The sequence below is a fragment of the Triticum urartu genome, chromosome 1 (assembly GCF_003073215.2).
Source record: "Triticum urartu cultivar G1812 chromosome 1, Tu2.1, whole genome shotgun sequence".
Classification (NCBI taxonomy): Eukaryota; Viridiplantae; Streptophyta; class Magnoliopsida; order Poales; family Poaceae; genus Triticum; species Triticum urartu.
In genome coordinates, this window is record NC_053022.1 from 12,126,000 (window position 1) to 12,136,848 (window position 10,849).

Below are 10,849 nucleotides of genomic sequence, written 5' to 3' on the forward strand. Positions count from 1 at the left end.
GATGCCAAGGGGTGGTTCTGGAGTGGAGACGATCACACATTGTCTGTAGCTGCTGTGATCGCGGGAAAGTGGTGGCGACAACATATGAGTGACGTTGATGATCTTTCTGCGAGTATCCAGTCTCGAGTTCCGGTGTGAATGTGTAGGTATGACCCGGGTGAGTTATACCTGACAATGGCGATATTTTTATGTTGTTACCTTGTTGAAACATTGCTCATATATGCTTGGACTGATTCTTCATGTTGAAAACCTAAAATCTGGCCTTTGGTAGTTGGATCCGGTGATAGCAGCGCTTGAGCAGCGCTCAAACCTCATCGTTCATGTGGTGTCATGAGATGGTTCGTACGGACATGGTCATTATTGTAGTTTGCCAATCATGGATGTGACCGCTTTGGGTTTATTCTTTTATTCCTCACCTACACATAGCTTTGGTCATATATGACTTGGCTATTTGGTAGGGTATTTGCCTAAGAGAGAGAGAGAGAGAGAGAGAGAGAGAGCCTACTGGTTGTGTCTGTCCTAGTAAAATAGCGACTGCTAGGCGCTGGCGACGGGCCAAAATTTTCGTCTAGTCAGCACCCAAGCGCTTGATACAGGCACATGTAACCGTCAGATCCAGATAAAAAAAAAAGAAATATCCCCTCCGCATTTGCATACAACTCCATGACCTCTCACCGCCTCCGTTAGTAGTTTGCCAAAGCCACTCGTCGGCTCGCTCACCAGAGTCGCTTGCCGGTTGTAGCACCGGTGCTCACTGGTCCACCCCGACGCAGCAATTTGTAGTGTCGGTGCGAGCAAAAACTTGACTTACGGTTTGCAGTTTTTTCGCTCAAAGTCATCATTGTAGCCGTTTACACACGAGGTGGTAGCAAAAAATGACTGGTTCCAACAAAAAAAGAAAACGATGGTAGCAAGAATTGGGGTTGCTTCCAACAAAAAAGAACCTTGCCGGATCTCCCATACTTGTTGTCGTGGTTTCAAACGCTCTGAACGCCGACAGCCATGGCTCTCCAGCACTTGTCGCCGCCGTCTTCAGCACTGGTGGGTGCTGCTTGCAGCACTTGTCGCAGTCGTCTCCAATCTTGTGGCCATCGTCCCAGCATCACGTAGCGTCGGTTTCCCTCTCCCCGCTGACCGGATGGCGTTTTACAACAAAAAGTTTCGTGGAGGCGCAGTCCGACTTGTCAGCATGAAGGCAAGGACGGAAGGATGGGGGTGGAAGAGGGGAGTTTGCAGCGGCTCATGCGGTGACAATGGTGGCCAAGGTGAGGACTGGGGAGAGGATAAGAGCCACGATTGGGGAACGAAGCTACAGAACTCTCCAGATTCTACTGGATAGAGAGATGTGTGTGTGGCCCATTGACATGTGTCTAGGACAGTGTACTAGGAACCGCACGATATTAGGTGATCCGACACGCGGCATACGACTGGCGGAACGCCTGGGCTGGTACGCCGTATACAAACGTTTCACTAGTAAAATCCAGCCTTCATTGAAAAAACTATTCAATTTTCTGGAGAGCCCACCCACCCGCTCAGCTCCAGGTTTTATTTATTTTTTCAATTAAACCTAGCTCCCCACAAACCCACACACACACCTCGTTTGTGGCGGCGGCGACCATTCAGGCATTGTAGCCATTGATGCCCGCCGGGTGTGCCGGACACGTAGAACCAGGTGATGTGTGGGCATCTCATGTCCATGGGATATGACCCAAAATTGATCAAAATATTTAGGTCATAGGCAATTAAACTTTACTGTGTCATCTATGTACTTAGGTTGTCGTATTTTTATAGTTATGTAGACCTTCTGTTCTTTCTGTCCTATTTTATTTTCTTATATATATTTTGTTTAAAAGAAATATAAAGATTTATTGACAAATACATGACTCTTTTTTGCAAATACTTGAACATGTTTTGAAAGACATGAAAACTTTATATTACAAGAACATCCTTTCTAAATGGGTCAACACTTTTTTAAATATACCTGATTTTTTAAAAACATCCTTTCTGAATGGGTGAACACTTTTAAAATGGGACTAAAATTTTAATATGCATAAACATTCTTAATGCATAATTAGAAAATTGAACATTATTCAAAAGTAAATGTTTTATAGATGTTTAAATATTTTCTTTAACACATAAATATTTCTTCTTCTTTTTATCGTTGGTTTGATTACAATATGTATTTTTAAACCAATCACCAAAAATAGGAGAGAGAGAGAGAGAGACATAACTATGTGAATGGGCGGTGACATATCAGCAAGGACTGGGGTGACAAAGGACTTGGTGGCCAACGTCAGCCGCGGGTGGAGGGAGACGGCGTTTCGACCGGCGTTTTCCGACAGGTCCTCGAGGTGGATGACCACTGCGGTGACGAGGGCGGTGATGGGGCAAGACGAGGTGTTTATTTCCTTGACCATTTGACACCATGAGCGTAAGAAGAACTCTGTAAGGAGAATTGAGTAAAGTTGAAGCTCGGCCGGGATAGCTTTGGTCGTGGGCTGGGAAACGTGGTGGCTCTGGCTAGCGGGCCATTTTCCTTTGAGTGAGCTAGCAGACCTTGTTTCCTTAAGTGAGCTAGCAGGCCATGTTAGTAGGACGGCGGGCAGCACACCTTCTCATCCGTCTCAGCCGCCTCCACAACCCCGCTAGCATTGACGCCGGTTCTCCGCCCACCGCCGCTGACGGTGACGCCGTCCGCCGTCCGCCGTCCTGTCCGCTCCCGACGGCGGCAAGCATGTGCAGGTGACCCCAACCCAACAGCTGCAGCAACAATCCCAGCCGTCGGCCCCGACATCGGTGACTAGATCAGCGGTCTGCCGCCCCCTCCACCCCAACGGCAGCAAGCAGCAGCAGTTCATCTCAAAGTTAATCCAAGATCAGGAGGTACTACCTACTTACTGCACCACACCACTGCTTGCTTAGGTTTATTTCGGATCCGCTATTGTTGATACTCTGCTTCTTTTTATAAGCTATATATACGAAAATCCATTTCTGCACCCACGCTGACGAAAAAACTCAAAACAAATACTAGAAAATTTCTAAAAATTATTAAAAAAAATCCGTGGTAGAAAATTTGATGCTTGAGGTCCCTTTCAATTTTCAAATCATTTGGACATCTGAGCAGCTCTCGGCAAAAAAGACAAATTAGGGGTTTGTAAAAAGTTACTGTTCATGTACTGTTTTTGTTCAATTTGCCTTTTTTGCTGAGAGCTGCTCAGATGTCCAAGTGATTTTAAATTTGTAGCGGGTCTCATGCATCAAATTTTTTACCGCACAAAAAATTTATGGAATTTTTTTTTATTATTATTTTTTACGAATTTTTTTCTAACCGGGTGCAGATGAGCCTGGGCACCGAAACGCCGTCTATATATATACAGAAGAAAAGTTTTTAGAGAAACTTGAATTCGACACCAACGTTTAAATCTGTAGCAGTGAACTAGAATCTTCATATAGTTTCTACCTGTCTCCCGACTTCGATTTTCAGCCACACACACATCACATAATTGAAACGATCTTCATATACGCATTGAGATTCAGACTGCACCAGGAACACCAACTTATAGGAATTATTACAGCAGAGATGATTTGAAGAATCTATGTTACGACTAGTATAGACTATTGCTTGAACAACCGAACTGACTGTCCAGCATTCATTTTCTTCCCCTTTATGAAAATTCAAAACTCAACACGGAGAAAGGGTATGCACAGAAATATCACCGTTGGAAAGAGCAGTGTCCGTAGTAGCACCTTCTCCCCAGTAGCCCTTAACAGTGACCCTTTGCCTCATCACGCTTCATTCCTTCCTTTGACACTTCTCATCTCCACATTCGTCGTACAATGACACACAAGGACAAACCATTAACACAAAGTTCCAGAGCTTGCAGTAGTCATATTGTTGTTGGGTTGTTCCATACGAAATACAGTAAGAGCAAAGCATCATGGGACTTCACAAAATGAAAATGGCACACAAAGCCCATAGCACACTGTACCAAAAAATTATCGCCCTGGTGGTGGAAACATAGAGAGAAAAGCGTCCAGATTGCAGAAGCAATTGAAAAGGACCAAGAGTTTCCTGAAATGTTGTGAAAGAATTTTCCCAGGCATGATTTGATGGAATCGGTCTATCTATGACATCAAGCAAATCCAAACAGCGATAATCATATACATAATGAAACAAACTAACTCACTCTCATTTTGAGTCCTGATGGCAAGGAAGGCCAACCAAATATATATATTGTTTTAGGAATTATTACAGAAGCAACCAACAATGCATGAAAATCTACAATCACAAAGAAATTAATAGTTGTTGATACTATTAGACTACCGTAGGACTCCTGACAAACAATAAAATGCGTGCACACTTACAATGCATAAGAAATCCTTACATTTCTTAATAACCGAGGGAGGTAGACTGCTGTTTTTTGCTAGGAACGGAGCTCTGGAACATGCTTCATCTTGTTGTGCATCTGGTTCAAATTCCACTGGGCCTTGAAGTCCTTGTGCAGTCCCAGCATCCAGAGCTTCTTGAGGGTTCCAAGGGATTCAATGCCACGAGGGACCATATTCAGCTCCGAGAGCGACACAATGTAGATCCCATCAATGTGTGGAATGGCACCCTCTTCAATCTCCAGTTGCTTGACATTAGGCATGCACTTCAAGACGAGTGTCTTCAGCTTAGAAAAGGACCCTGCAGAAAGGACCAATATAGCTGCACTACTCACCCTGTTAAGACTGAGATAAGTTAGAGCTGGGAGATGAGATGCCAACAACTGCAGCGGATCTTCTTTCCCAAGATTGCACCAACTTAGAGCCAAGTACTTGAGATTCCTCCCATGGCCCTGAAATATTGGGCACTTGAGTGTCCCATCAGCCCAGCCACCTCTGATGATTAGCCTGTGGAGATTTTTAGAAACTGGCTTGAGTGCCTGGAAACTAATTGTTACCTTCTCATCAAATGCAGAGAGAAGTAAGCTCGAAAGCAGGGTCATATCTGAGAGAGTTTTGAAAAGGTCATCACAATTAGATGCATTGATGTTATCAACCCAAACAGTCTGCAGCTTCTTCATTTTCTTCAGCTCTAGCGACAAGTCTTTGCTGGCATGAACGGTCTCAAGAGTTTGCAGTTCTTGAAAGTTGGAGATCATTTGAGGCGCCTCAACTCCAACAAAGTACCGGAACTCCGTCTGCTTCTCATCAGCAAACCTGTCCGCTAAAAGGTGTCGCAGCTTCTCAACCTTTACAATTCCTGGTGGTAGGTTTTCTACTCTTGTTTGCTTGATGTCCAATGTCTCGAGGTTTGAGAGTTTACAAATGGTGTCTGGCAGTGACTGGACATTGGTACGCCTTAAGCCAATGTATCGGAGATTAAACAAATTCCCAATGGATGCTGGCACTTGGGTTATTGCAGAGTCTTGAAGCTCGAGAACAGTAAGGTAGCTGGATCCAGACAAAACTGATGAAAGCATGTTGGTAGAGGACGAAGCTGCCGCGAGTGACAAGATGGTACGGAGGCGTGGAAATTCCACTCCTGCAGCTGCCTTAGTGTCTACCCAACCATATGTCGAGAACCGACGAACTTCTTTATCCATGAGAATCATTTCGCCTGGATCATTTGCTGAGCCAAACTTCTCGTCCTTCGCCACGGCAAGAGCCAGGTCACGAACAATATCGTGCATCTTACATTTACTAACTCGGGAGAGCTCATCCCACTCCACAACTTCCAACATATTCCGGCTGATGAGCTCCATGAGATTTCCTTCAGCAACTTCCTCTGGCGTGCTGTTTTCTTTCTTCATCGCGAATCCTTCAGCAACCCACAGGCGCACAAGGATCTCCCGTGGCATTGCATAGTCTTCAGGGAACAAGCTGCAGTACAGTAAGCAGTTCCTGAGATCACCTGGCAAGTCACGGTAACTCAGATTAAGTACAGCTTGGACATGGTTATTCCCCCGCAGCTCGCTTCGGAGATGATTGTACATGTGATTCCAGGCGTGCTCTGTCGCTTGCTTCTTGGACAATAGGCTTCCAGAAGATACAATGGCCAATGGCAGGCCATGACACCTCTCAACTACATCAGCAGCCACCTTCTCGAGCTCCGGAGGGCACTCATGATTCGGGCTGTTGTGGAAAGCCCTTGAGCAAAAGAGCTTGAACGACTCGGCACTGCCCAATGGCTGGAGTAGCAGGCGGCGACTTGGTGGAGCAAGGGCCGCAACATCTTCCTTCCTTGTTGTGATCATAACACGGCTCCCTTGAAGACCCTGGAACGCATTGCACATCTGAGCATATGCCTCTGTGTCCCACACATCATCAAGCACGATCAAACACTTCTTGCCTTGCAGTATCTTCTTTATTGCTTCTATCAATTCATAAACATCAGCTTTGGCCCCCACGCTAAGAATAGGTGGCATCAGTGACTCTTGTGTGTGCTGTATCTTGGTGAACAATGCCCCCAGCAAATCAACCACATCATAGGCCTGGGACACCACAATCCAAGCATGAGCATCAGGGAAGTTGGTTTTCTCCCGGTCAAACACATTCTTCACAAGTGGTTTTCCCCAAGCCTCCCATACCAGAAATTGTTATCACCGTGCTTTCTTTATCATCGCTGGTCAGCCATTCAGTCAACTTACTCCTGTTTTCCTCAATTCCCACAAGATCCTCGTCACTAAAACGTTCTGGAAAGCAGCTCCCAGACCGCTGCTTATCAATCTTTGCATGATCAGTTTTGATGGGTTGAACAGTGTCCCTCCATAATTTAGACAGTCCTTTGATGCGCAGCATCTCCTTCTCTATCTCTTCAACCTCATCGGCAATCTTACTAAAGACCTTTATATGGCGTGAACCTCTGAAGATGTACCGGTGCAGGAAGCCTTCATCCTTGAGCTTGAGAGCCTCATACGAGTACTTATCAATTACATCCTCGACACGGTAGGCCAGCTTCCTTACATGTCCAATCCAACCCTTGATGACATTGTTGCTGAGTTGTGTTGTACCGAAATCTTGAATAATATCCTTCATCGTCGTCAGTTCTATGTCGATTATTTTGACCTTTGCCGGCAATTCCTTTAGAGCATCAACCTTCCTCGACAGCTTCTGTACCACAGCTGTGACAGCTTCATTCAAAACAACTGTCCCAATCTTTGACACAGCAATGAGTATCGCCTCCGCCATTCGCTTCTGAAAAACACCAACACCCAACAGGTTATATGATGCATCATACAAGAAGCTGGGATCGAGTACAACAAGTAGTAGTTGATGCATGCATGGTAATAGTAGTGGACCAGTACGAACCCCAGATGAAGGAGGTGCATGGTAATAAATAGGCTAGCAATTCTGGCAAGAAATCATGAAGGGGATAACTATGTACTCCCTCTGTTCCTAAATACAAATCTTTTTTAAAGCTTCAAAGACTTATATTTAGGAACGGAAGGATTATATACCGAAAAGTTGCTATGAAATTAGTAAAATAGGCCATCAGAGCATGCACGAGCGCCTCCCTATGGTGGTGGCGGCGGGGTCAAGGCAGAGCATGGAGGAGGAGCGGCATCAGCAATCAATAGCAGGGCGGCACGCGGATGCTCGGCGGGCGACAGTGTGATGTGTGATGCGGCGGCGGTGCACGCGGCCATTTGGGTTGAGGCATCCGTTCGCGCGCTAATGGGGCGGCTACGGCGACTATTTATTGCATTAAGCGAGATGAAAAGTTTCTCTCGGTGAGGCATCTGCAGATATTGGGCCAGCCCACTCGCGTGCAATTAATAAAGGAAAACGGAGAGGAGAAATGGGGGCGCGCAGGCTCTCCTGGTTGAGGCCGAGTGCGACGGTAATGTATCTGGTGCATCCGCAGTTGTGGTGCTACCGGTGCACCGGATGCCATAGAATATATATTTTTTTTAATCTGAAAAAAGTCTGGCACGTTAACGCAACATCAATGTATGATGTCACTTTTGTACAATAATTGAAATATTTTTTGAGATACAAAAATCACAAATTTTACATCAGTGTGATAATGTGTCAAATCTAAAGCCCAAGTTATGTTATATACTATTCAATGTTGAATTTGTCATTTTTGTTTTTGAGTTATTTTTCGAATTTTGACTTGAAATTTTGTGACAACCTACATTGATGTTGTGTGAGTGTACTAAAAACTTTTTTAATTTTTTTGAACTTTCTAAAGCATAATGTGAGTTTGGTACATCGGTAGCACCACAAGCTTCGGAGCACCATATATTTTCCCGGAGGACGAGTAGCCACTAGGCTAGACTCCCGTCCGTGATGTACAAGTACGGTGGTAGGTCTTAGGTCAAAACAAGTCTGGGTTTTCAATTGTCTCTTCTCTGTTTTTTCCAGTTTCTTTTTGGTTTTTTCTTCACTTTTTCTTCTTTTCATTGGGTTTTCTTTACTTTATTGTTTCGCTGTTTTTCTTCGGTTTTCATTTTTGTTCTTTTCTTTCTTTTCTTTTTTCTTCTCATTTTTTTCAATCTTTATTGCATTTGTTTCTTTCTTTTTTTTCCTTTTTCTTTGGTTTATTTATTTCTTTTTGGGTTTTATTTTTTGCTATCTCTCTTTCTTTTGGTTTCATTCTACATTTTTTGTATATGTCAACATTTTTCTAATACAAATTTAGCATTCTTAAAATACAAATTTAACATTTTTTTAATACATGGTCGACATTTTTTCTATACACATTTTCCAATTTCTTAATTAACATTTTTGAAACACTTGTTTGTCATTTTGTTCAAATGCTTGATTAACACTTTTGTATACATGATAAAAAAATCTAAATTTTTAAATACGTGTTAAAAAATTTCTATACACATTTAACATTTCAAAATGCTTGATTAGCATTTTTAAGTGAGAGGCACGGTTGTGCTTTCATGAGTCATGGCCGTGACTCTCGGAAATGAAAAAAAAACACGTTTTATGTTTTTTTTTCTTTCGCGAGTCACAGTTTTACTTCCGTGAAAGGCAGAGGTGTGCTTGCGCGAGAGTCACGGCCGTGCCTCCTCGAAAACGGAAAAAACATGTTTTCTCTTTTTTTTTCCTTCCGTGAGAGTTACGATTTTGCTTCCGCGAGAAGCACGGTTGTGATTTCGTGAGAGGCACGGGCATGCCTCTTTCGAAAAGGGAAAAAATCCGTGCTCCCGGTTTGGTTTTTTCGTGAAAAAAAAGTTCGTCAAAACCTATGAACATGGGATCTAGTTTTGAATATCTCGACGGGAGGAATCCAACGGTGAAAGCGGTTCGAGATTTGGACGCACCGTTTGAGAGGTAAAATATTTTTGAATAAATGGATCTACGAAAAAAGGGAAACTCTCAGGTTTCGTTTTACAACGGAATTGATGTGATCTTTGCAACGAGTACTCCTCAACTAGTGATTTCGTAACGTTGCTCTCATGGATTCCGAGCTTATTATTCATCGGGTTGGACCTGGGCCGACTCACCTATCGAGCCCAGCCAAGTTTAGGCCTATTAACAGTATTACATTAAAAAAATCTCTATTAACATAATATCATTAAAATTTCAAATTCCCCTAAAAAATTGAAATTTCAAATATCCTAATTCATTTTACAACGGACATGTTGAATGCTCGGTAAATATGCAAATTTTCAGGAAGAAAATATATTTCTAATGCTCTAAAAACAATATTGGCTCTAGAAAAATGCTTACAGAAGTCTTTCTGAGCCTCGGTTTTGTGTTTTTTCTCCTAGGGCACAAGGAACTTCACAAAAAGTTGCACGTACGTGGAACATTCAACAATGTTTGTTGAATTTTCTTTCAATTATTTTTACTATTTCTTCCAATTTTAATGTTCAAGAGGTGCATGTGAGCTCGATCAGAAACTCCCTATCCCACTACTGAGCCATTTGGGTCGCATCTTAGAGATAAAAATGTAAAATGTATATATATCCAAAAAATGATTAAAAATGTACATTATCGATCGGACGCTCCATCTAGCGCACCAAACTGTTCTAAACCAAACGATGCCACACGACATATTTGGCTGTAAAAAGTGAAATTTATTCTCTTAACAATTGTTCTACTCCTAACAATTGTGGAGCTGCACTCCGGCAACCTCCCGAAGTTGTCAAGGTTGCTGAAATCGGCAAAAATGACGATCTATGTTGAATAATAACGAGGGGGGTGTTTAATTGGGCTAGTTAGGCCGTCTTCTGCCTTTTTGGGCCTTGCTCACAAAAACCTAGGTGTCGTCAGGCCACAACAGGCCTGCATAGGGTGATATATGCTCGTGAATGCAGAAACTAGCTAGAAGGCTGAAGCCTAATCGATTAGAGTTTCTCATCAGTACGAAATAGAGTCAATTACACCGTAGGTGCTAGAACTTGGCACAAATAATCACTTTAATGCTAGAACTTGTGATGTACATATAAGTGGTTCAAGAACTTGGCTTGACGGTGCAAATACGGTGTTATATATGCCTGCTGTGTTGACTAGGTGTGCCAGCTTGGCGTGAGGCCCGCTGTCAGTGAGATGAAGGGGAGGGCATGGCGTGTGGGTTGTCTTTTCGCGACAAACCCCTCAATTTTTTTCTCTCACAAAAAAGTCGCTCCTGAGAAATTGTACATAAAATGAAAATGCTAGTCCTGAGATTCAAACAAACGACGTACGGATTACCTGCACAGTTAGCTATCCAGCACAACGAGTCGGATTTGACAACATATTAAGATATATGAACTTTATATACTTTAGGCTGAACAATATAAATTAAGAACTTTAATCCCATAAACAAGTTAAATACCGGGGCATACCACCCCAACACAAGACGTCTCTTGTTTAAAAAGTATACTTACGCTATCCATAATTCAAAAGGTTCATGTCATTGTAA

At 43.1% G+C, this 10,849-nt stretch overlaps 1 pseudogene; it reads right to left on the minus strand.

The window, feature by feature from the left end:
- Nucleotides 1–4,010: 4,010 nt before the first annotated feature.
- LOC125542614 lies at nucleotides 4,011–7,175 on the minus strand (annotated as a pseudogene).
- Between the last annotated feature and the right edge of the window lie 3,674 nt (nucleotides 7,176–10,849).